At 45.2% G+C, this 27093-nt stretch overlaps 1 long non-coding RNA gene across 1 annotated transcript in view; it reads right to left on the minus strand.

Moving 5' to 3' along the window:
- The window catches only part of LOC116653699 (uncharacterized), an 88272-nt gene that overhangs the window by 17774 nt on the left and 43405 nt on the right, over positions 1-27093 (minus strand). The window contains exon 3 of the long non-coding RNA XR_004308076.2: positions 16811-16898. This is a non-coding gene — a long non-coding RNA (uncharacterized LOC116653699). The remainder of the gene's footprint in view (positions 1-16810; positions 16899-27093) is intronic.

Raw genomic sequence — 27093 nt, forward strand, 5'->3', positions numbered from 1 at the left:
CTACCTGGCAACACGCTCTCCTCAACCGTCACAGTTTACACTGCACTTACTGCCATTGCACAGCCCTGGTGCTTATCAGCGAGCATTGTCCTGAGGAGAAACCTGCTCGGTGATGTAACAGGCCGGACAACAGACAAATGTCAATATTTGCCTTTCACTCCCCAAGAAGCACGTCTTTTCTTATCCAACTGCACAACAAGTTGCTAAAGTTTCCAGGAGATGAGACAATGAGCAGGGGATTTTCTGTGAATGTGCTTTTTCCTTTTAGAAAAACAAATGCAGAGCTAAGAAATGGAGAGGAACGCCTTTTCCTTTCCTATGGTTGTTGCAGAATTATTTTGGTTTTTGATAGGCTTTATGATGCTGTACTGAAAGCAATGCCAGAAACGTTATCCTGGCACATTCTGAAGGCTAAATGAATAGAAAGGAGGATGACACGCAGCCCTGCCATTCTCATAAACCTGAGAAGAACACACAATCCTGAACAAGAGAAAGCCTCAGGAACAGAGAGAGAGAGAAACCCTGAGCTGCACACTAACGGTTAATTATATAATGCATTTACGATCGCTAATAAAAAGAATCACTGCTGCACAGTCTTGTGGTCTCTGCTATATCACTACAGAGGGCAGCAACAGACAACAGAGATCTTTAGCATTCAAGGAAACGTTAAATATCCCCGGTAAACAGGGAGCTGTGTCCTGTGGCACTCTGGGAGTGCTCTCAAGGAGCCTCGCTGCTGCCCTGGGTGCCAGGGAAGCCAGGGCTGCTTCACAAGTTCAACCCGTTTTCCTCAGTCCATATATTAAGCCCAGATAGTAAAAATTAAGCATAAATCATGAGTCATAATATAGGAGCTGGACCATATGGCAGCAAGAGAGATTTGTTTCACATTTTCTTTCCTTTTTACACTCAAACCCATTCGCTCTGGGCTTTGTGACATCTCCTGCAAGATGCACGAACAATTGCCTTATGGCTGCATCCTCTGCAGCCCCCAGGTTGGGAAGGGCCACTGCAGACCCTCAGTGCGAAGGCACTAAAGTCTGAATCAGATGAAACTTCCCCAGATGAATACATTCAAAGGACTTGCTCTGTAGTTTTGTTTCAGCAGCAAAACGTGGCTGGAGGATGGGGGGCAGCGGGAAGAGCTACTTGCAGCGGTCACATCTTCCTCAGGCTCCGGCAGCACATGCAAAGGAGGGCAGCAAAGGTCTTGTGATCAAAAGGGAGGAAAATGACTGACAACACAGAGCCAGTTCAAAGGAACCGATGGAATAATTAGTTCCAAAAAGAGTAAAAAGACTGAAGAATTCATGATGTCATAAAAAGCAGAGCTACTTAAATTGGATTAGAAAATAAAAATGACACGAACATTGTAAATATTCACAGATCACATCATTGACGTGTAATGTGCCGTTAAATGATGTCAAATTAAAGGGGAAATTACATGTGTAAGAACTAGGAAGAATAAAGGGAAGACATTTTAAAGATGCACAGTCCTTCAAGTGAAAATCCCTATCGTATATCAGGGCTGATCACTGCACGGATGAGAAAACCATGAGAGAAGAATAAAATAAAGTATGGGAAAGAAAACACAGGGTAAAAACATCTCAATTTAAACGCTGCAGGGAAAGGCTGTTAACTCCACAGCCAGCACAGCTTCTTCTCGGTCCTTTGCCAGGCTGCTCCTCACCAAGGAGATGCCCTGAGCCACGTGCTTCCATTGCTTGAATGCCATTAAAATTGAGCCTAAAGCCTTACATCAATCCCACTGCCATTAATGCAGTGTTGCAAGAGTGAACGGGGACGGGAAGATGGCGCTTCCCAATCCACCATATTCCCTTAATGGTATGTCACAGCCCTCAGCCATGGTGAGATACCATCGTGCCTGTGGCAGATGGTGATGTTCACAGAATCACAGAGTCATTAAAGTAGGAAAAGACCACTCAGATCCACGAGTCCAACCCCAACCCATTCCACCATGCACACTGACCATGCCTCTCAGTGCCACATCTACCCTTGTGGTAACTAATTTACTGCACCTTTTCAAACAGCCTCTAAAAGATACTCTGAACTTTTCTCCCTTCCCTCCATGTGCCATCTGAATCCCATGCTCCGCAGATGGCATTTAAAACTCTTGAAAATATCCACATCATAAAGGGTAGAAGATGCTCTGCACACATACATATGCACGTATCTTTTTTCCTCCTCTCATGGTCCTTCCCTGTCTCTGCAAGGCCCTGCAAATGCACAGCACACAAGCAGGAACTCGAGATTATCAGTGCTATCTGGTTCCTCTGCCTGCTGATAAGGCATCCTGGTGTGCACACTGCGATAACAAGCCCGCCCCACTCCCCACAGCACTGCCCAGTGCCCCATCCCTCCTGCCCCAGGCTGTCCTTGCAGCAGACCATTGCTGGGTGTATTTCAGCCCATCTCAACCCACGCAGGCACAGCTCTGCCCCAATCCCAGCAGGCAGGCACACTCCTATCCACATTGCCGGGGCTGCTCAGCGGGCAGCAGGATCGCTTACTCCGTAATTACCCACATTTGCACCGAGCTAAGACATAAAGGTTAACACCTGTACTGCTATAAAAATGTCACGCGGTCTTTAATGATCAAGACGTCAGTTTGGTCTTATAGCCAAAAGATGTATATTTACGTTGTGGTGACTCATGCAAACATATATATTCGCGGGGTAATATGAAGGATATAGGACAGAATATTCTTACATTTCACTGTGAGGGAAGCAGTGCTGCGTTTGCTCTTCAAAGAGTCCAGGGATGTCTCAGAGCACACCAGGGCATTGCAGCCCTCCTGCCCAGCCCACGTTGCTGTTTGCACAGCCGGGTGTGCACACATACCTGCTACATGTGTGCCCCGAATATCTATTATGCATATGTTAACTATGCTCAGAGGTATGTGAATAAATACAGCGGGGTGGTTTTGTCCTTAAACTCAGCAGCGCAGCCCTGAATCAAAGAGAATAACCGCAGACAAAACCACAGTTTGCTGTAGAGTGCTGTCCACTGTGCTGCTGCCTGCTGAAGGAAAACGTCCCGCTTCATGGCCCCTTTTCTGTCCTCTTCCTTTTGTGTGAGGGACCAAAAGCAAATCGCCAGCCTGCTCCTGTCCTTCCCACTCCCCAGAGGATGTGGGGGCTGTGCTTTCCTTTTCTTAAAGCACACTTTAAAACATAACGTGATATCTTTAATCACGTCTGAGTGCATGCTTGCGTGTTGTTAGCATCAGCTGTCACCTAGATGTGAGGACCTGCAGAGCAAGGACAGCTAGCAGAAAGGCAGAATCTGCTCTGCAACACCTGGTGTTTGTCTGTTTCATCTGGAGGGTCAGGGCTAGGATATGAGTTCAAACAACCAAAGGGAAGACTAAAGACAATTGTACATTTTACTATTGCAGCTGTATGTAAGAACAATATCATTCTGGACAGCAGTGTGCTCTCTTGAATGCTCTTACCCAACCAGCTCCTATTTCAGCCCAGAATGCCATCACCCAAGCCCTGCAGTTGCTCCATTATGCACAGGTACAAACCTGCAGGTCACTGGCCCCATTCTGGGTGGGGAGGGGCAGTCTGTCCATGGGGCTGCCTGGGGATGCTCCTGCCCCACACTGCCACAGGGTTGTGAGACCCAGCCGATGCTCTGCAGCTCCCAACCAAAGTACAGCTGTCTGAGCCCAGGAGCAACGGAAAGGACTCCGAGGTCTTTATTTGCGCAATGGCATTTCCATCCTGCTGACTGCATGCACATTGTCTCTCAAACAATTAAAAAAATTAGACATGAGAGACGAGAGTCATTCTCAAGATTTCTCTTTTCTTTCTTTCTCTTTTTTTTTTCTTTTCCTTTGGCTGACTTTCATAATGTCATAAGCATATGCATGACATGAGTTTCCCAAACAAAGGCATTTATCAGGGGGAACTTTGCACACACGTCCTGAAATGTCTCCAAAAGAAACTTGAACACAGAAGTAGATCTGTGAGGGGTGAGGATGCAATATATCATGAGGCCTCAGCAAAAATAGAGCACAGCTAAATAACTTGGAAATATTACACTTCTAATGGCATTGCAGAGTCAATCAATTTAAATGTAATAAAGAAGACAGACAATGAATAGAAAGTTCAAGGACTTTTCACCTCGGACTTTGCTGTGGCTGGAAGTCAGCCACCCAAAGGCTGCAGCAGTCTGAACACCCTCCAAGGCAGCTCCAGGGTTAAGAACTACACGTGAGAACAAAGGGCCCCTTCGATTTCAGGGAATATTGCTCCAAAATACAGGCATATGCCTAGGAAAAGCAACTCAATTCAGAACACTTTTAATGTAAGGATACATTTTCACTACATAATCTTACCAGGAGATACTGCAACTTATCTCTTCGTGCTTTGGCTTATCGCCCTTATCGTGGTTAACTTATCACAGAACATCACAGGCGGGACTGGGCAAATAACTGCACTGATTTTCCTCTATGCTTCTGCTAGTATTTAAAGGCTAATATGCTGTGACCGTCTTGCATGCAATTTCTAGACTAGTTCTTTTTACAACATTTACTTCCCCAACTTTTGCTTATTCCATCACCATATACCAACAATACAGAATACAAGCTAACGTTTACCACCAGACTTGCTTTTGAACATGTAATAGTGGAAACCATTAAATGTTTTAAACGTAGGTGTTGATTTGCATACGCACACCATTTATACTGAAGCCTTCACCGGGACATCACAGAGCACAGGCTTTCTATGGAAATGATGTTGTTTGCTGCCTTCGCTACGAATGTAGAGCGAACCGCAGATTGCAATTGGGATTCAGCGCAAGATGAAGCTTGGAAGCGTGAGGTGGAAAAACTGCATCTCATTTCTCCTTGCCAGGTGGTAAGGAGCTGGCTTAGGATTCCGTAAAGTCTCAGACTTTGTCCCCATTTCAGCCTTTGGAAGAGAAAACTGAACTTTGGTCTTGCTCCAAGAGCTCACAGGAATCAAGAGGTAGGTTTTTGGGATGCATGAGACTGTGCATAGGAGCACAGCAAAGGCCAAAGAGCTGAATGTGAATGTGGCATGTGATGACACGCGGGAGAAGACTTGAAGAGCAATATTTGGGCAAAAGAAAAGGCTAACAGCAGTTAGAAATTTGCTTTCCTCGGTTCTACAGCAGAGGTACAAAAACGAAATACACAAACGTGAATTTGGAAAGCTTCACAGTAGGGCGACGGTCTTTTCCATCAAGACCTAAACCTCCTCATCCTGTATCTGCATCATCCAAAATCCAACAGCTGGGAAGAAAGCAGCTAGCAATTTCACTGGGAGGAGCAGTGACCTCCTCCAGTCACCTGAACTCCAAAATGCTCACTCTGGTGGGACTGTGGTTATGGAGGTAGTCGTACCACATAAGATGTAGCTAAAAGAGGCACCAAATAAACCTCAGAGCTTTTGCATCCCAAGCTTATCTGAGGCAATTTCTGGTTTTGAAAATTATGTAATTATCACATATACTGCAAGCACGCAACGACATCATTAATATTCTCAACAGAAAAGTACTCTAATGTCATACACTGAAGCATTAGTATCACTGTGCAGAACGATTCAGCACACAGTTTAAAATACAGAGTATTTCTGTTTATCAAAGCACAGCACAGGAATCATTCACCGGCACTGTACACATGATTTGCTCTGGGCCACGTATGTCCAAACTTTTGGCTTTCTGGACTGCACAGAGTGAAGGTGATTTGCCTTGGGGCATATATGAGAAGTAAAACACAGTTGATGTATATAAGTGACAAAACTTATACATACATATATGTATATATATACACATATATTTAAATAAAACATAATAAAAGAGAGCAGCCAAAACTTAGAACTAGTGCACTGGACACATATAAAGCCACTCTAGCTCCTGAACTGATGGGAACAGAGATGCTCCTGCTGAATATGACACCTTCCATCCAAAACCGCACATGGCTTATTTCCACACTGTCATAATATGCTCATACTACACTTCTATTGTACTCACGCTATGCCTTGCTCACAGCATCCTGGGGTTTATTGTTCTACAAGAGCAACTGACGTGGAGCCAATGCCACCGTGCTGGTCCACAGAGCAGTGCTCTTTGCAATAGAAGAGAATTCGACCCGATGCACCTTGCTTGCTTCTGCAGGGCCAACTCAAAAATGCTGCTTAATATATAGGCAGATAACAACACATTGATAGCCCAAATATTAAATTGAAGCCAGATATTATCTTCAGATTAAACCTTTAACTAATAGGTTGGTGACTCAGTAGCCCATGTTCCTTTCAGTGCTAGATTCTTGATGATAGATTTAAACAGTAATTCCCAATAGCAAAAAGCTGCTCCCATCGCTGTGGACCAGCAGTGGGGAGGGGCGGCATCTGCTGCCTTCTGAAGTTAGTCTGTGCCCGCGCGAGCCCGGCTACAAACAAAGGCTGCAACAGGATCCGGGTGTTGACTCTCTGCCATCACGTGTCGCATATTAAATGATTCATCAAATGCTGTGTCACAACCTGTACCAAGACTTAAAAAATGGATCCTTCCTCATTTCATCCGACTCTAGCAGCATGGGCCATCTGCATAAACCCAATCTTCCTCGAACAACCTTTCTTTTCTTAAACCACACCCCTCGTAACGCAAACATTCCACCCAAACAGTTATCAGACCAAGCAGCAGCCACTGAATTTGGGTGAATAGGGCAGTGGCACCGTCGGGCAGGTTGGGGCAGGCTGGTGGAGTTCTGCCTTCAGCTCTCCCTGCACGTTACGGGTAAAATTTATACAGAACATTTTGGAAAACTAAATAGATGAGTAAATAATTTTACTGGCAATGTGTTATTGTAACCTGCCTTGTATGCTCCTTGTAAAGTACCGTAAATTATGATTTTAAATTATGATGTTAGATTAGGTTTTCTGCAGCTTAATATATTGTAATATAATATAATTGCTAAATGCAAATGAGATACTGTACAGCTTTCCCATAGAGTTGTTCATGAAAGCCAAGCGTTTTACATATTACAGTGAAGTGCATGTTATTAAGAAACAAATTATAATGGAGCTTAATTTAGTTGGGAGATGAGATACCTTGCCGTGCTGGCAATGCAGGGAGGTATCTCCCTTTGCTGCTACCCCACCGGTGTGAAGCAAAAGGAGCACGGCACTGAAGGACCCGGCAACTGCATCGCACCTTCCTGGCCTCGCATGGAGCTTGTCACCTTAGAGTCAAGCAATGCTATCAAGTCATCAGCGTGGCTTCAAACGCATTCTGTGATCATGACTGACAAATGCTCTTTTCAAAATAACAAATACGGAGCCAGTCAGCACTCAAACAACGGGCACACAGAGCAAACTTTGGGCAGAAGGCACATTTCACTGCTCTGAATGCAGCAGGAGGCAGAGGGTCAGGAGCAATGGCTGTGCAACACCCGCAGCCCCACAGCCCCCAGGCAGGGCCTGCACAGCTTCCCAGCCCCATGCCACCCGTCAGGCACTGTGCACTACAGTGGAGCACACCCCTAAGAAAAACACTGGCTTGCAGATCACGGCTCAGAGAGCGCATCTCCCAGCACGAGGTGTCTGCAGCACCGAGCACTCGGCGCAGTCCTCCGGCCTCAAGCACAGGCAAGGGTGGGTTTGTTGCAGAGCAGGACAGCCCCGCTCGAAAGCTATTCATTATTAATGCCAGAATATTCTTGCTAAACAGTTCTGATTATTTCACAAGAAAGAGGTCAAGGTATTGGAGAAAGGGATTTAATCAAATAAACTCTCAATCTCTCTCCAAATAGCATTTTCGTCCGGCTGCATGTAAATTCATCAGACGTGCAGCCACACAAAGCACAGGAAGGTTAATCTGCTGTGACTGTTAAAACTTCTCTGATATGCCCACGGAATAAAGATTGAAAGCAGGACGAGCCATGCGAGCCACCCCAAATTGTTTCCTTTCTGCTCTCTTCCTTAAAGTTTGCCCGTGCCCCACAACATCCCCACTGTTAGGGCACAGCCTGCAGTCCCCACCCGGGCTGCACTTTGGGAACTCCACAAAGCGCTCTTTGTCTGCCCCTCGGCAGCGCTCGCTGCTCAGCTGTGGGCTGACTGCTGCACAGCTCCTTCCATCTCTGCCAGCAGCACAGACAGCCGCCGGATTCCTCATTGTGCTTCTCGCTTAAATCCGGTGCTGAGGAATTCAGCACAGCCGTATCCCAAGGTAAATTCAGTGGTGAATGCTGATAATTCCTCCCGGACACCCAGCACTGATCAGACAAACCCTGACTTCTCGCAGAGTAAACCAAGGTCTGTTTCTAAAAGCGGTCTTTGAGAACTTCCAATTAAGCACAGCTTTATGGTACGGCTGTAAGCAGCACAGTCGGTCATAAACGAAGGGCTGCAAAAGTGTTTTGTTTGTATGGGGGCTGTGTTGTTTTAAGTATACATATATTCCCAAATTCCTACTGAAACAGCGAGGGACAAAAAGGCAGGCAGGAACACAGCAGGCACACAGGGTGAGTTTTACCACTATTTTTGCTCCCCTTATCCCAAATCTCGCCGCCGAAGTCCTGTTTAGTGCAAAGTGCTGTAAATATCTGCATGAAGTCAGATCAGATTTACGAGACAAGAGCTGCGCCTGACGCGAGCTGCAGCGTTATGCAAACAAGCCCTTCCAGCACAACACCAGCACAACGGGCCCAGCACAGCCCTCCGACCAAGCCCTACGTCAGCTACGGCGCAGCTTTTTGTGCATGCACACCCTCACTAGTGTGGCCCCGCAGGCAGCCCACAACTGAGCAGCCCCACAGGCAGGCAGCCCCTCCACCCGCCGCAGGGATGTGCCCCCCACATGGGGCAGGGAGGGCTCCTGACGGCACACAATCGCTACCCCTCATTTAGAAGTCACGCAGCTGCTCAAAACTCTGTTTCCTCCAGATAAAAAGTGTTTTGCCGCCCATCTTCTCTGCCCCCTCTGCTCCCAGCACCTTTCCCGCAGCTCAGACACCATTTTACACGAGGACGCTTTCTAAAAAGCAAAATGTAACTGTCTAATTAAGAGCGGGATGATTGGCTAGTTCACGGACTCTGTGACAGTTATGACAAATACACATATTGGCACAGCCCTAACCTCGCTTCACAGTTTGCAACACAAAGATGGTATTTTCAGAAATGTGCCGAACACCCTGCTACAAAGCTTCACCTTGTCTACTGCTATTCCATTTAATTTTTTATTAACTGCCTGAACATATGCCATTCTAGGAGAGGGTAATAGTTACAAAATGTCAGCAGAAACATTTAAACTGCTAAAATGTAAATGATTTTATAAATTTGTAATGAAAGGTAATTGTCGTGTGGGAAAAGTAACAGAAAAACAGATACATGCAAATGTAAAACTGGTAAAATATATATATATATATATATATGTACCTCTTACTGGTCCAAGGCAGCAAAACTGAAGCATGTTTTAATGATTGCGGGAAGCAGCATTTAAATAAATCAGATTCACACGCAGAAAATGCGAGTTCTATAATATCTTACTTCCCAGCATTAGCAAAGTTCACAATAATGAAAAGACCTCATGGAACTTTAATGTGCCTAAATTCATTAAGCAGTGGGACATTAAGATCTCTCATTAAAAAACAAACAACAGAAAAAAAAACCAACCCTACCAAAACAAATAAATCACATTAGATAACACAAATCCCGAGCATCCGTCAGCATCGGGCAGCTCGGCTTTAAAAGAACAATATTAGAAGGCGCTCAGTTAGTTTCTTTACTTTCCACTAAGATGAAAAACAATTTGGTGATTAATCCCTTCAGCAACGAAGCGCTGGGTCAGTGCTCCCTGAGATGTCAAGAAGGAGAAGAGCCGGGCGCAGAAGGGCGCTTTTCCTCCGCCACCACACAGAGCAACCACCTCCCAGCCAGGTTTGCGGGCAACCATCTTTAAATGCTTGAGCTGCTCTGCGTGGCCATGACAAGATTTGCAATTCCCCACGTTTATTTACACACCATCACCCCAACTAGACATCACATCGAAGTGGCATGGTCGCGGCTGACCCCAGGGTAGTCCCTGTCTCTGCCGATCCAATTTTATCGTGCTCTGCAATTGAACTGCAGTCACACTGCGCGGGATGTATGCACACTACTCCGCGCCGCAATAAAATTAGCAGAAGCTTGTCAGGGCGTATTTTCGGGTTTTACGGTGACAGACACTGGACAAATATGTCTGCTTTTCAGAAATCCACAGAGGTTTGTACTCTCCTGAAATGTATAGCAGGCGGTCAGATTTGCAAGTCTCTGCTTTCCTGGATGGGAAAGCAGCAGGCGCGAGCACCGGGGCAGAGTGGCACTCGCTCCGTGCTCCTCGCTTTTTCCTCCTCCCCACCACGCAAAGCCCTCAGCTAGCAGTCATTTGTATTTTTATTGTGTTTCCCGGCGCTGCTTCTGCTTGGGATTGGACGCACAGAACGAGTTCTTCAACCAGAAATTAATAGAACATAAATCCATCATATTTTGAAACCAAAAGTTCGGGGGGAGGCACGGCTATCTGCGCGGCACAGTACGTATACAAATCGCCTTCCGGAGAGATATTACCTCCAGTTCACGTCAGCTCCCACCTCCAACGGCTGCTTTGGGAGGAGAAGCTGCTTTAATTTTTTTAAGCACCTCTGCAAATGAACTAAAAGATGATCATTTGTTTCAAAAGCTGAAAGCGAGGAAGGCTAACACAGTAAATAGGAGAAATTCACCGTCGGTAATGGGACCGTTTTTAAGTAAAACCACCTAATATGTTTTGTAATCTACACCAATGTAATTTTATTAGATATTCAGTGCGGTTCTTACATCAAACAGCCTCAGAAGCCCCAGGATCATTTTATATTCAGTGGAAGACAGAAAGAAATCCAAAACCTAGTTAAATAAATTGTTCATTTATTCCTTTCCTTTTATGCACCAAGATCTACATGTGGTCATTAATTATAAAGAGACTATTATAGCACCATATTTTCATTCAATACGATGTCCTGGTATATATCAAAGAAGTCCCATAATTAAAACAGAAGGGCCACAATGACAATTAAAATTACAATCTATATGGGGAAAGAAAGTACAGTTCTGCAATTTTTCACCCTGTCACTGTCAGCACGGTGGGATATTCCAGTCACGTCTCTTGTAAAGCAGCCTAAATTCTTCCTCACCAATGCAACCTCAAAAGCATTATCAGCACCTAAGCAAAAGCCTATGCAAGTATAATTTAATACCAAGCCACAGTTTGCAAGTAATAGCGTATAAAGTGATATTTAAGTGGTGTTTTAAGCACACTTCTGATGGCTACAGCCGCTTTTTACTGGTAAATGCGTTTTCCTTTGAGTAGTGATTATGAGTCCTGGGTGAAGAGGTCCTGTGTGCAGGTCTGCCTGTAAGCCTTACTTCCAGCTGCCAATCTTTACTTCACAGTGAAGAAAAAGCCACATAGCACCTTGTTCTTACTCTTGTATGCTGTCATCCCCTGAGCCTGATAACTGCAAAATCATTTCCACATAACACTTTTCTGCTTCTGCCTCTTAAACCCCAAGACCTACACATTGTGCATGCACTTGCACCCCTGGCAACCAGCCCCCCAGAAGCGGCCCCTGGCTGCCCCCCACCCCTGCCCACCGCCTGGTTTTCACACCGAGCGCGGTAAATATCTGCATTAATGGACAACGGAGCTTCTTTTTTTGCAGCAATATGTATTTGCTACAATTTATTGTCTATAAAAGTCACGAGCGGTGAATTATTACTGTTAAAACTGTGTTTTTCTTTATAATAACTTTAAACTGAGCGCTCATATATGAAGCATGCAATGGAGATTGAGAAGGTTTTGTATAATAAAACTGTGACATGGTCATTTTTTCCAGTTTTGCATTACACAGACACACTCATGCATGGTGCTTTTTAAATTCTTATTATATGTGAGGTCAGGGGGTCGAATGTCAGAAAGTACTGTTAATTTCACGGGGTTAGGGGAAAGTAAATTCAGAGGGAATACAGATCACTTAGCACAGAAAAGCAGCTCCTCTGAAGTTTGGTTTTACATTTGTTAACCATATCCTTCAGCTGACGAACCATTGAGACCGCCGTGACATTCGGCTCCCCGCTATAATGGCTCGACACGCTGCCGGCAGCGCGGCACGGAGCGGCACTGCGCCCATGTGGGCACCACCGCCTCCTCCGCGCCGCCGGAACCGAGCGCCGTGCTGCCATTTGGGCTGCGAGGGCTGCATTACACGCACAGCTCTCGAGATGTCTTAAAGTTCAATCTGACAAGAAATGGAAAATATATTCCCATCCTCATTGCCCGGGAAGGTAGCATCTCGCAGCGCGTGCTATCGCTACCCAGAGCCCTTTCACGGCACTTCATAATGCAGCACTGAAGTTCACAGTGTTTTGCCCGGAGGCAGTGCTGGTCAGGTTTGGGCTTTTTGGGGTGCTGGTCATTGTCAGAGGTTTGGGGTTTTTTTGTTTGTTTTTTTGTTGTTGTTGTTGTTCTCCTTGGTAAAATAGAACCATGGAAAACGTGAGAAAATATAGAGTATGCCTCCTGGTTTCAGATAGCAGAGGAGAGGTGGGAAAATGCACAGTGACACAGCTGCTGCTTCATCAGGACTACTCCCAAATCTGCTTTGTTACCAACAAGTCCTTCAATTAATACATGCCTCCTTACTCAAATGCCACTCAGAGTGAAGAATGCTTTAACAACATAAGGACACATTCCATACAACGTGCTAAAGACCTTTTTGCCGTTGTCTCTACTCTAAGATCAACTTAAAAAGAGCACCATGGTAGGATTGACACTACACACCCATCTGCAAAAGGTACATAAAAATCACCAAAGCAAACCAAAGCAATGTGCCCAAATGACAGCCAAGAGCTGCTCCAAGAGGCAGACTTCTCTTGCTCAGCTGCCTGCCGGCGGGCCTGGAGCTGGAAGCAGTCTTGGGTGGGTGCTCTGGGCTTTATGCATGGGTTTCTTTTGGAGGATTCCTCTGAGTCAAAACTCCAAGCAGGCTCAGCTGCCCCCTTGTAATTACATTCTAATGACTCAGGCTGGGTGTTTGTGTTTTGGCAGCATGTTTAATAGCGTTAGCATTTAAATGGTCACAACCAGACGTGGAGGGCAGCGCTCGCTGCATGGCGGGGCGAAGTTCAGCTGCAGTGCGGCTGTTTGCCGGTGCCCGGGCAGCAGGGCAGAGCCCAGCACAGCCCCGGGCGCTGCTTTCCCCAGACTCTGCTCAGAAACGCAAGAACATCTGTAACAACACTTTGAATCTATGGGCTGTGCGGGTTTCCAGATGCCCAATTCGGAAGCAGAGCGTGCCGCATGCCTGGCTTTCACATTTGCTGCTACGGAGAGACACTGATGACACACGACTGTGTTCACCGCTTCCTCCAACGAAATACTCCCTGAAACTATTCAGGCAAACAGCGAAGTGGCAAATGTGACATATTTATATTTTATTAAAGATGCATTGTTAACTTTGCAGTGGTATATTTCACTAGCTGCCTTTTATAATTAAAAACTTTTTTCTCAAATCCCCCTTCCTGTAAGTAGCCTGTTGCCTGAAGATTTAATCCTTCATTACCAGTTAAAACAAAATCACCAATTAGGCACATGAACACGTCCGTATTAATCTCATTAAGGTGATGGCACCAAATAAATTGGAACTATTTTTGTGCTTTTACTGTGTTCCTATGGCTTTATCAGGCCCTGTGGTCATATACAAAGACCTTGCAGCTTAGTCATTTAGAGTCATTCGGTTGTGGACTAAATGTGGCATTACCATCTATGGCTGAAAATTGCTTTCAGCTTTTAAACTGCACTGACTAGTCTGTAGTTAATCTTAGATCATTCACTCGCAAAATTAAATGAGCCAGAACGATGGTCTTTTTTTTTTTTTCTTCTTCCTTTTCTTTTTTTTTTTTCCCCTTTTTGTAAAATAATACATCACAAAACACTTATTTGCCCTGCCCAAAAGAGAGATCAAATTCATTTAAATCCCCATAAAGCAGAGTTGTGAATTTTTAATTTTATTTAGTAGCACAGAAATTGAGGGTAAGCTATCAGTCCGCAGCACATCATTGCTATAAATTTACATATGGAAGATAGTTTGATGCCTAACCAACCCTTAATCTACCCTTGATGTACACTCCTACTCAAGTATAGATCATGTGATGCACCTTACTAATGAAAATGTAAGAAGGACTGTTTGGGATCTCTGATGTAATTGGCCATAAACCACATTTTTTTAAATTAAAAGGAAAAAAAATAAAAAGGAAATAAGTACTTCCTTTGTCACCATAACTGTGCCACATGTGCAGCCCATGCAGCACCTTTCCCTACCTGACCTTTCCCTTTGCTTACACCGAGATTTCCATCAGTCCTCCAACTGCACCATGAGAAAGCAGAAGTGGTGCAACATCTGCTGTGAGCTGCCCCAAGAGTGCAAAAACCAAAGCAACTGCTGCTGTTCAACTCAATGGAAATCTCACTTTTCTGCTCTCTGGAACCAACAGCCAGGCCAGCTTTGCTGAGATGCCCATCAGAGCTGCCTTTCCATTCCTTAGCTCATCACAGTGCAGCTCATTCCTCTCTGTAAGGACACCACGGGACTCTCCCAGTTCCGCAGGACGTGAGATAACAGAGCCAACCCGCAGCACCGCTCACAGGCTGACAGCCCTTATCTCCCCACATCACACTCATCAGTTCAGCATGGCAGCCCGGTTAATTTCACACTGAGGCACAACTCATGGTACTGACAGAAGGAAGGACCTGTGCTGACCCACACACAGCAGCTGCAGGAGGCACCAGGCCTAGCGTGGCCCCATGTCTATGTGTGTGGGGATGTCTGTCCATCCTGCTGCCCCAAAGCTGCCTCCAGCGCAGCCTAAAGCTGCACCCAGGCTGCACTGCCAGGAAACAGCCGGCAGGTCGCATTGCTCAGAAATCTATATGCTTCTTTTTTGGTTTTTGGAAGAAACCAAAGTTTACTCTACCCTCAGTGCTCTCTCTGAGGAAGGGTGTCAAGAAATGAGACACAAAAAGCAACATTCTAGTATGAAAATGCTATTTCATTCCATATATATATATATTTATATTTATCTGAGATTTTTTACTTTTCAGAAGAAAAGCTGCATATTTTGTTTATTCTCTAAAAATCTTCTTATTTTTTTTAATAGCCTGAACCAAATAATTTCTCATTTCTACAGGCTTCACTTCACTTTTCTCAGAGTGAATAAATTGCAACTTATTTCCATGAAATCTGCAGATGACACAGATCCTTATTTTGCATAAAGGCATAGAGAAGTGTCTAATACCCTCCATATTCCCCCGCTAAGTGGACATTTGCATGGGGTGAGGAGGGAGGAGGAGGCCGGCCCTCCCGCGGTGACAGCTGTAGGGTGGGATGACATCTGACAGCTGTGACAGCGCTGACGGCGGCTGGATGGCTCCCGCACCCGATCCAATTACAGCGCACATCCCCTGACAGAGCCAGCCGCCCGGCGAGCGGAGGACACTATTGATCTCTTGTCAGGGCTGCCCGCCATGCCGCACTCAGCTTGGGCCTGGCGCCCTCGGAAACAAGGGGGGTGTGGGGTTATGGGGCGCAGGGCAGAGCTGGCCGTGTGGGTCTGTGCTAACGGCGAGGCTGGGAGAGGCCGCAGCGATATGACAGCCCCATCATGCCCGCACCGCGCGGCCCGTCGAGCGCTAACAGCAAGGAGACAGCTCTGTGTGGTTAGCCGGGCAAGCGGACGCGATGAAAAGGCCACTGCAATTAGCGCAGGCGGGTCGGCCATGCCAGTGACAGCAGGCCAGGCGTGGGAATGGCAGCTGCCAATAACGCTAACTTCCGAACACAGACAATTAGGCCCAGGCTTCACGCGGCCCCACTGCACCAGCACCAGGTCCTGCACTGGCCTCGCTGCGATCTGCCCACCAGCATGGCGTGCAAAAGCCTTCTAGTCCTCGTTTCCATCCTCCTCCCAGCCCCACAGGCAGCATTCAGCTCAAGGATGAAAAGTGCCTGGAAACCCAAGGATGAAAAGTGCCTGGAAAACCATCAGCGAAACCCCCAGGCTGAAGTGCATGGAGCATCTTTCTTTCAGCCATGATTTTGTTATACCAAAAACGAATAAGGATTTGTTTTCATTGTTTCCTTTAAAAGTTTCTACATGGTTTCTAACAGTTGCAAGTCGGAATTATTTTTAAGAGCCTTGTTACACCACCAGGCCGATGTCCAAGGCCTGGGAGCCTCACCCAGCATGCATTATCACAGATGGTGTGAACTGGAAGGGACCCTTAAAGGCTACCTGGTCCCACAGCCCTGCAGCAAACAGGGACACCCACAGCTCCATCAAGCGCTCACAGTGCAGTGGAAGTGGGACACACAGCTATATCATCATAAGAGGATAGGGACATCATTTGTAAGAATAATAAAATACCCAGGGTTGGAATGGACCCATAAGTATCACTGAAAGTCCAACTCCTGCAAGTATCACAAGTAACAAGAAAAAAAAAAAAAAAAAGAAAAAAAAAAGGTTTTTTTCTCTTCAAGGACACAAATAAATTGTCATATCTACATTTATTCCCATTATGTCCAGGAACTTCATCTTAAAACACACCAAAAGAGGCCACACTTGGTCCCATATGGTAATTCAAACATCATTATTACTCAGACCAACTTTTTTTGATAAGGCTTTTCAGCAACAACCACACATTGCCAGCTAGATGTCATTATAAACAAAGTTATTGATCACCTCACCAGAGCTGGATTTGAACCTGCAGACGAACCGCGAGCTGCTTCCACGCTATAATGTTATTGATCAGAGCAATCCAGCTGCCACGGCTTTCTGGAAGGGAAAAAAAATTAAAACAAGAAAAAATGAAAGCCTGAAAACATCTTCCCTTTGCACACACATTAATGAAATAACAGCTCCAGCCTGAGCTGCTCTTTTTCCTTATTTCTTTGATTTTATTTTTTTCCCAAAGCCAAATATTCCCTCATTTCACAACAAATCCAGCAGGTCTGCCAGCTTTGGGAACAGTCTGTAATAGTTTCCATCGCTCTTTGTCCAAACTCCCAAATCACTCAGTAAAAAGAAATCCTCCATTATCATATCCCTCAGAGTTTAGAGCTCTCCGGAAAGAGGGCCATGAGGTTTGCTCTCCCTGGTCCCTACCTGAAATCTGTGCCCTACTGGGCCAGTCAAAGTGTATCCCCCACCAAGCCTCCAGTCCATGCCCCCAGCCTGGCTGTGCAATGACCTTTATAAAGGAGAGGCTCATTCAAATGGCTCTGCCCAGAGATGCTCAGTTCTCCTTTCCACTGCTGTTATGCATTACATCCCCCAGTGGGTTTCAGTTACTTTCAGAGACGCGTGCTATTCAGTGCTAAAATTGTCCTTTCTTACAGTCTTAACCCATCACCATCTCACCACGTTAAGTGAAACTGTAAAAAAAAATGCCTGAGAGGGTGAAACCAAGAGCTGAGGCCTCAGCCTTTGCCCTGATCCAGAGCAGGGAACCAAAGCAGCTCAGCACCGTGGCAGCCCAACTCTCCAGCAGCTGACTTAAGAGCATGTGCCACAGACCTTCACAAGAATTCATTAAGCACAGAGTTTTTCTGAAAACAGCATTTCCCACCCTGAGATCATGTACTCCTGAGAGGAATGCTTCCCTACCACACAAACACTGATCTTTGCAACGCAAAGGCAAAATGTGAAGGAAATAAAGAATTCTGTAAGGTGTTAATCACAAAGCATGGCAAAACGTGCATGCAAGAATTTAAAAAGCAAATTGCTTCCAATCTGTTTGAAAATGCTATTCATGCCTCCCAAGCAGTGCAGTCAGTGGTTTTTATCTCATTGTTTGTTTATTTTCTTTTCTGCTGACACAGTTTTACCCTGAAACAAAAATATTTCAAGGTGGAAACTCGCAGCAGCAGCCCCTCAGAAAGAGTGGGATCTGAAACCTACTTGCTCCAGGAAAGGGCTGTTAGTTGCTGTTTCCAGTATGTGTAGTGATGGAACCCCACATATAATGCACCCAGGCCTGGGGCCCCCAGCACAGGAAGGACATGGAGCTCTTGGAGTGGGTGCAGAGATGGCCACAGAGATGATCAGAGGGCTGGAGCAGCTCTCCTATGAGAAAAGGTTGTGGGAACCAGGTTTGTTTAGCCTGGAGAAGAGAAGGCTGAGGGGAGACCTCATTGTAGCCTTCCAGTACTTGAAGGGAGCATTTAAAACAGGAAGGGGAATGGCTGTTTGTGAGGGTGGGCAGTGATAGGACAAGGGGGAATGGTTTGAAACTGAGACAGGGGAGGTTTAGGCTGGATCTTAGGAGGAAGTTTTTCCCCCAGAGGGTGGTGACGCACTGGAACAGGTTGCCCAAGGAGGCTGTGGATGCCCCATCCCTGCAGGCATTCAAGGCCAGGCTGGATGTGGCTCTGGGCAGCCTGGGCTGCTGGTTGGTGACCCTGCACACAGCAGGGGGTTGGAGCTGGATGAGCACTGTGGGCCTTTGCAACCCAGGCCATTCTGTGATTTCATGATAAGGATACAAATACTCTAGAATATTCTTTTTTTCCTTTATTTTTTCTATGAAAAACAGAGATTAGGCTTTCCACCTGAAATACTGAAGTCTCATTTATAAGAAAAATGTCAGACATTCAGCTCTACAGACAAACCCAAAGATACTCTAATGTTTATGGAAACTGCAAGCACTACAGTGGTGAAAGTCTGTTTCTCCGTAAATCAATGAAAGCACTGAGATTTTACCTTAGTTGCCATCATTGATTTTAAGTGGTCACTGCTGTATTTCTTCCTCAGCAGTACTCTCTTCAGGTCACACATGGCATGTCCAGAGCAAGGCTCCACATTAACAGGTTTACACATATACATTATGGATACATGCACGCACATCCTTGTTGCCAGTGAATTACCTCTACTATAACGATAAAAAGTACACAACCTCTGAGTAGTTTCACTTAAAGGCACTAAAAAGAACTACGGTGGCTACAGGTGGCTTTACTAAAGAAAAAAGGCTTTTCTCCAGGAACATGAAAATGTGGTAGAGGCTTTAGCGTACCTCATTAATTTGTCCTGAGTTGCAGACATTCTTTGATTGTGATACTCCTTAATGGCAATTCTTAATTGTTGACATTAAGAAATATGCTGAGCTGAGCATAGAGAGGAATTCTGGCTACAGTGCAGACGTTACTTCCTATCCTCAAAAAATTAAGCATAACGGGCACAGTGGCTTAATAACCTCTCTCAAGAACCATAGTTCAATCCCAAGTGCCATCAGAAAGGTTAGATATTTAAATCTTGGCAAATAGGCAGTTTATGAATTTCAGTGCACATGGGCAACTTCGTCAAGTCTTGAGACAGTGGCAAATTTGGAAAAGAAATCCTCCTAAGTGCAAGCAACTCAGATACACACATTCCAACACATGGATTCAAAAAACACCTCCAGCAAGATACCCTCAGTGTCTGTTCCTGCTTCCCCAATGCCACCTTTGCACAAGGAGCTGTAAGGGCATTAATAAGAAAAGCAGTGGGCCAAACCAAACAGCATCTGCAGGAAAACAAGCCATAAAACAAAACTGCCCAAATACCCATATTAACACAGGGAATTAGGTAGCTCTTGAAATGAATTTACATTGCAGTACATTCTATAGCATGCACTAGACATCACATTTCTCTTTTTCCTCTCCAGTATCAGAGTTTACTTCCACTTGGATTGTGACAGAAAAGCAGCTCCATTTACAGCCCTTCATGTGAAGGACCTGCAAATTGTTTCAGATATACATGATTCGACTTTTCTCCCTCTTTCTCGCTGCTATGGATAAAAAGCTGAATTAACGTTACCTGATATCACTGCCAAGCTCAGGAGCTGCTCGCTTAGTTAAAGTTCCATTCAGAGTATTAGTCTTGCTTTGGAAAACTGAAAGTTTTCAGATGGTGCCATATAAATATCTCATGTCTGAATTAATCTACAAAGTTTGTTAGAAATGAAGGTCAGGACTTGATTTTGCAGCAATTAGAATCATTGATATTTTCATGGTATCAGCCTCCTTTTCCTGATTATCAACTTCCATGGTGCTAACACCTAAAAAGTTTGCCCCTCTGACCCTGCTTGAGTTCAGATGTGGATACTGTAATGTCGAGAATATGTTTCTGCATTACTTTTTGTAAGTCTAAGGAAATCTGGTTTAGAAAACATCACGAAGAACAGAAAATAAGTATGCAGAAATATATAATTTTACATATTTTAATTAAATACTATAACCAAGTAAAATATCAATCTGGATTCTGCCTTCTCCAACCTTTGCCTCAATACTTAATGCAATTTATTAACGGTGTTCTGACCTACAAGGTAACTAACTAGGAGATCAACTTCCAGCACCAAATGCCGCGAATAAGCTTGCCAGTATTCAGCTATTTTCTGAGAGCAAGGACAGGTCAGCCTGCCAGTGGGAAGCTTGAAAAGCAAAGAAATGCCATTCCCTTCAGAAATAAAGTTGTGATGGTCATCCAAGCTGATCCAGGTTGGATGTGGCTCTGGGCAGCCTGGTCTGCTGGTTGGCAACCTTGCACATAGCAGGAGGTTGGAACTGGATGAGCACTGTGGGCCTTTGCAATCCATTCTGTGATTCTACGAATTCCCATCAAATTTCCTTCAAAGCTCGGCTTCCATTAATATAAGTTGCAGAAAATACAGCTCAGCACTTCTCCAAAACAGATCAAAGTCAAGCGCCCATAAGAAAGGCTGCCAGTTAAAAGTTTAGTTAGCATGACTTGTTTTAGCAGATAATAAATATATATATATATATTATATTGCTATCATTGTTATCCATCACTAATAGTGTAGCACGCAGGTGAAAACACATCTAATTTTAGAACACAGTCATCAGAATAAAACTGAATTCAAAACAGGAAATCTATAAAGGTGACCAGGAGAGAAAAGTCTGGTGCAAAAAGGAGTAAAAGAGCAAAGTCACTCCAATGAGTGAGATAAAATTAGTACAGGGATATGTGATTTTCCTTATTCTTTTTAAAAAATAAATAGCAAGGAAGAACAACTTTCATTCAGTCTTTAAAATACTGCTGTTGTAAGAAAAGCAGGAGTAAGATGGTCATCCAATATTGTGGCTTAAAAGGAAGACAGCTCCCTACCATCAGAACAAACAGCATCTCAGTAAGGGCCAATTCAGTGGAGAAAATTAGCAGATTTTACACCAGTTATGTGATTTGGCAGCCTGAAATAGCAGGAGACTGGACATTACAGTCCTTCCCTGCCTGGATCCTTATGAGCAGCACCACAGTGCAAACACACCTCCATCGTATTTGTGAAGAAGAGATGTGCAGGAAGAGATTCAGATTAATCAAAACCAGCTTTAGTTGCCCAAATCTCTCTCCTCCGAAACTCATTCTACCTTTGCAACAAATAATACAGGAGGCAGCAGCCTTCTCCACCGTGCAATCCTGAGTCGTTCTCTAAGTAGTTCAACCTCTGAATTAAATAAAACGAGGGTCCTATGACTTTGCTACCGCAATAATCATCTTTGCCAGAGTTTCCTGAGCGAAACACTCTAACATACACACAGTCATACACACTTCATTGAACCTAATACCATACAATCCCTTCCCCTTGAGAGGAAACTGCAGGCATGTGATTTCTGTACACAGTACTTTCCTTATCATCTCAAAATTACCAGAATTTTAAACAGAGGAGGGGAAAAAAAAGAGAGACTAAGATGGTAAGTGGGAATTTTCCATACTCCAGCTGCTTAGGAGTAAGATAGAACAGTATAGCCTTATTTTTTCTTGCTAACACACCTCAACTCTGACCTTCCTGAAAACCTGGACCTCCTGGGTAATATGGTAATTTAATGTGAGCGCTTATATGCTGATTTCTATGGAGTGGGTTGGCTTTGTGAAATACGACGTGGTTTACTTTTAAATAGAGCTCAGCTGAGACTGGAATGGAAGTGGAAACAGGCTTCCAATGGAGAGAGATAAATGCCTAATTTACTGTCCCACTTAATCCAGCACTTTTTCCTTAAGTCATTATCTCCTATTCCTCATTATTGTGGCAGCACAGTCATGAAAGACATGTGCAGTGAGACCATGATTTGAGTGCTTCTGTTTACAATAGCCACCATTTATCATTAAAAAAAAAAAAAAAAAAAGCCAGTATAGCCGAGCTGCCACATCCAAGACGAAAGATAAATAGGATAAGGTCCACAAATCTGTGCTTCAGCCCGGGCATACCTTCACCTGGAGAATAACATACACAACCCGAGCTGTAAAGTCTGCTTCACAGAGCATCGTTTACGGTAACACTGATTACACAGAAGGCAGGCAGTGCAAGGTGAGCATCAGATAGCAGCTCTCACAGTTTCTGAGCCTGGTGGTCAGCCCATGGCCGGCAGCTGGGCATCACAGAGCTCCAGGAGCATCACCTCCCTGCACCTGCAGCCAGCTGCTGCCAAAGGCAATACCGGCACCAGCACTCAGCAACATGACATCTCCATCCGTGCTGAGAGGCTGCACGGAGGTGGGACTCGGCGATGCTCAGCAGGGTCTCTGCCCCACAGAGCCCTGCAAGGCTGAGCCCAGCACTGGGGAAGCACTGGGGCGGCCACTCAGCCTTTGACACGCGTCCCCGTCTGTTCTTTGCACTGGTGCACCAGCCGGGATAGGATACCGTGCCTCCTAACATTTCAAGTACCCACATAAATTAAAATGTTCTCAAATTAAGGGGAAAAAAAAAAAAAAAAGAAAAGAAAAAAGATGTATAAGTTCGGATCGCCTCAGGGTGACGGTAACTGACTTGTCATGTGCCCATTACATTTGGTATTCATTAAGGACAATGTCTTTTTAGTGCCTTAACATGGGCACTCTGATGGGGAGACCGGCTTTTCGTCACGGCGCGACTTAATTCGTGTCACATCAGTTCCTTCTCCTTATACATTTTAAAGGAGGAAAAAAACATATATATACATATATATATATATAAAAGATTCGCTTCACAAACGGCTCTGCAAAATGACGGGTGGAGGGGCACAAATTGTTTAAACACCGGGAAATGGCTGGAGGGTGCTCACCCCCCTCCCCCCCCATTAAACCTGCCCAGAGAAGCTCAGCGATAACCTCCCACCCACCGGGGGTCGGAGGGGCGCAGACAGGAGCCACACTTTATCACTTTCTGAAATGGCACAATCTGAAAATGCAAATGAGCTAGTTAATTTCTTGCGACTTTCACATTAATTATTACTCTTTATCAGTTTAACCGTTAGCGTCATATGTACGGTTATGGGGCTACTTGTCTACACATTTAGAACAGATGTTTCGAGAAATGTGGAGTGTAAATATTTATGGGTTAAAAGAAGAGACTTTGTAATTTAAAGAGCCCTATTAATGGTTCTCACGCTGCCTCCTTTCATGCTAAGGAGAACCACTTTTCTGTGGCTTCCTTTTGAGGATGCTCAAATGCCGGGTATTTACATATGAACTGCCACGTGTAAAGTCTGCTTTCCCAGCTCACAATATCTAGCGCTCAGCACACGCGGGCCTGGAGGAGAACAAAAATGACTGATTTCTAAAGAGAGCTTTGCTCTTTTTCTTTTCTTTTTTTTTTTTTTTTTCGTTGTTAAGGTTTGAAATCTCTTCTCTTTGCACCGAGGAGGTGCTCGGCACCTTTCCAAAGCCCAGCCAAAATATTTGAGCTGGGAAAATGACAAATGAAGACATCCAAAGTGAGCTCTCGCTTGGCAGCCTGGGCTGGCACTTCTCAGTCCTAACCCAGATAAGCGCTGCTCCTCCTGCCACCAGCCGGAGGGAATTGCAAGGGATCGTTGTTAGCAGCCCTCCGCAGAGCCCCGGGCACGCAGAGGAGAGCAGCCCCGGCACCCCCGAAATGCTGGCGATGCTCTTTCACCGTGCCCTCCCAACGTCCCCCTGTTCTGCACATAATAACGCCTAACCTGTTTATCAAAAATTCATTACATGTAAATTTGATAGATAGTTCTCAATCTAGTAACGAAAAGAGCTAAGTAAATTAACATCAAGCTCAGATTTGGTACAAATTACCTAATCATTCAAAGCTGATCTGAAATGCAGAATGTGCGTTCCATAGAGTGCGGTGTGCTGGGCTGGCAGTGCGGCTGTGGTCAGAGCAAACCAGTAGCATCCCACCGGGCTGGGAGCCACCGCCTGCTGCAGAGCCTGGCCCAAGGGAAACATCTGGTGCTGGTGGAATCATACAGCTGTGGAACTGTTAAGGCTGGAAGAGACCTCTCGGATCCCCGTGCCCAACCCCTCCCATGCCCCCTGCCCACGTCCCTCAGTGCCACATCCCCACGGCTCTGGGACACCCCAGACACCAACCCCCTGCTGTGTGCAGGGTCACCAACCAGCAGCCCAGGCTGCCCAGAGCCACATCCAGCCTGGCCTTGAATGCCTGCAGGGATGGGGCATCCACAGCCTCCTTGGGCAACCTGTTCCAGTGCATCACCACCCTCTGGGGGAAAATTCCATGCATCTGAAAACTCATTATTAAGGACTATTTCTTTTTGCCTAGAATCTGATTTCTGTATGATTTGCCTTCCTAGCAAAAAGTACAGGCAAACAGCAAAGCATGGAGCCTGCTGCACTGCTCACAGAGCAGATGCCTGCCCAGGACCTGTGTCCCACAGTACCAAGATGTCCCCACACTGCCCATGCTTAAACACTGCCCTCCTCACTTCCCCTAACAAGCCCTCAAAATGTCCTATTATAGCAAGTTTAGACAATCCTAAGGAGTAGCAGAACCAGAACTTCGCACTAACTTTCATTTCTTTCCGTGACACAGGATCTTTCCACTCTTCTGGTAAACTCAATACACCAACAATGGTATTTTTTGGGTGCCCACATGCAACACGTTCAGTTTGTCAGAATTAAGAGTCACTTTGAACCATCTGTTAATGCCAAAGTCTGACAAGATCCAGAGCAGCGTGTCTTTATCTGATTTAATTGTCACCACTTCTTCAGTCCTCCAACAGTTTGAAGCTCACAGCTGTAAGAACTACGCGAGCACTCAGCTGCTACGTCAGTCGACATGTTGTGAAATGATTAAATGAATAAATATTCGGCTATATGTATAAATGACCTATCCTAGGGGACAAGGGCCATTATTCACCGAGCATAATGCATCTCAAGGAAAGCAATGAAATTAATCAGGGGTCTGGGAAACCTGACATATGAGGAAAGATTAGAAGAGTTGGGGCTGTTTATCCTAAAAAAAAAGAGCAGTTAGTAGAGCACACAATAACAGTTTTCAGGTTTGCTGGCAGCAAAGATGGAGGGAAAATCATTTTTTTCACTCTAAGGGTGAACCGAGCAAAAAATTCAGGGATTTAAATTGCAGTGAGGGAGATTCAAGTCCTGTGGTAGGGGAAAAGAAAATGAATAGGGGAGTGTAAAGAACCGGAATAGGTTTCTTGGGGAATTTCTAACACGGGAGAGCAGGAAGGTGCATGCGCTGTCAGCAGTGAGATGGGTAAGGTGAACCGCGCTGGGAACACAGCCCTGATGACATCCCCCGGTGCTTTTCCAGCCAGGTTTTCCTGTGAGCCACACAGAAGCTCATTCTATTGGAGAGGAGTAGAATGTCTTGCTAATTGAATGTCAAAGCAATTAAAGTGGGTATAGACTTCTCTCAACATTATCTTGACTTGATAAAATAAAGTTGTTTTGACAATGCACACTGACAATTCCTGATTTTCAACTGCAGCTATTTTTCTCGAGGCGAGACGTTGAAAACGTTGAGGCTTCAGACTGAATCTCCAGAATATGTGCAGAAACATCATTTTCAGAGTGTGCCCATTAAACAAAACTAATCCATGATTTCCAAGGTACTTCCAGGTCTTTGTAACCCAAAGCTCTCTTCCCTCTCGCCATCCCCACGCTCCCCACCCAACCACTACGTGGAAAGCATTCCTAATGCAGCTTCATAGATTTGCCTTCCAGACATGCTTGAGTTGACGGCCCAGCCCACACGATGATCCATACAGTACTTGCATTAAAATTCAGACACCCCTTCATCGCTCATATTCTCACATTCACCTGCATTTTAAAGGCACGTGCTTTATGCGTAAACACACAGCATTCAATAAGCATCAATTGGTCAGTACTTGCACTTTTCCTTGCTTGTCATCTTGCACCCGGACTCTGCTCAGTTCCACCATTAACCTGGTGTCTACTCGTGGTTTGGAAGGCAGCTCACCAACATTTGACCTGGTCAGGGAGACTCCAAAAAGATAAAGCAAAAGAGAAGAGGAAATTGCATTCCAACAGCTCAGCCTCCCATAGGAGCACAAGGAAACTCAGAGCCCATCTCAGCTGGGCTTCATTCCTACCGAAGACAGCTGCCAGGCCCTGCCTCAAGCACAGCACAGGAATGGCTGTCCTGGTTCGTATCACAGAGCCATTGACCTGAGGGAGGAGTCTGAGCACACAGCAAACACCCCATGGTATTTCCCCACACCACTTCCCAGCAATCTGTCTATTTGCAGCTCTAGAATTTCCTGATGCAGAGATCTCAGCTTTGTATTTAATAGCCTTCTCTCTTGTCAACGATGCTGCTCAGCTGCCACTTGAACCCACGCACACCTTGGATCAAGCAGTTCACAAGTTGCTACCTCAGGTGCAAGAGGAGAGCTTCTTTGTGTTCATCTGCTCAGAGCCTTCTGCAAGCTGTTTGCCCTCTGCTACTTGCATGGGGAAAAAAACAGGGGATCCCCAAACTACATTTCAATGCTTTTCTGAATGAGAGCACTGGACTTCAGCTGTTTCATCAGTGACGTTGAAGGTCCCCTCCAGCCCAACCATTCTGTGCTTCAATGATTCTGTGGTTCTATGGAAAAAAGGTTGCGCAGAGTCTGCTAAGAACTGGATTTCCCCAACAGCAAATAATTTGTCTGACACAAGACTCAGAAGTGCTTGGTAAGTTACTTACAAAGAATAATTGGCCAGTTCTGTTAAGTAGGGGCAGTTATGAATG

Source organism: Coturnix japonica, chromosome 7 (genome assembly GCF_054131305.1).
Source record: "Coturnix japonica strain WE chromosome 7, WE-NBRP24, whole genome shotgun sequence".
NCBI classification, from domain to species: Eukaryota; Metazoa; Chordata; class Aves; order Galliformes; family Phasianidae; genus Coturnix; species Coturnix japonica.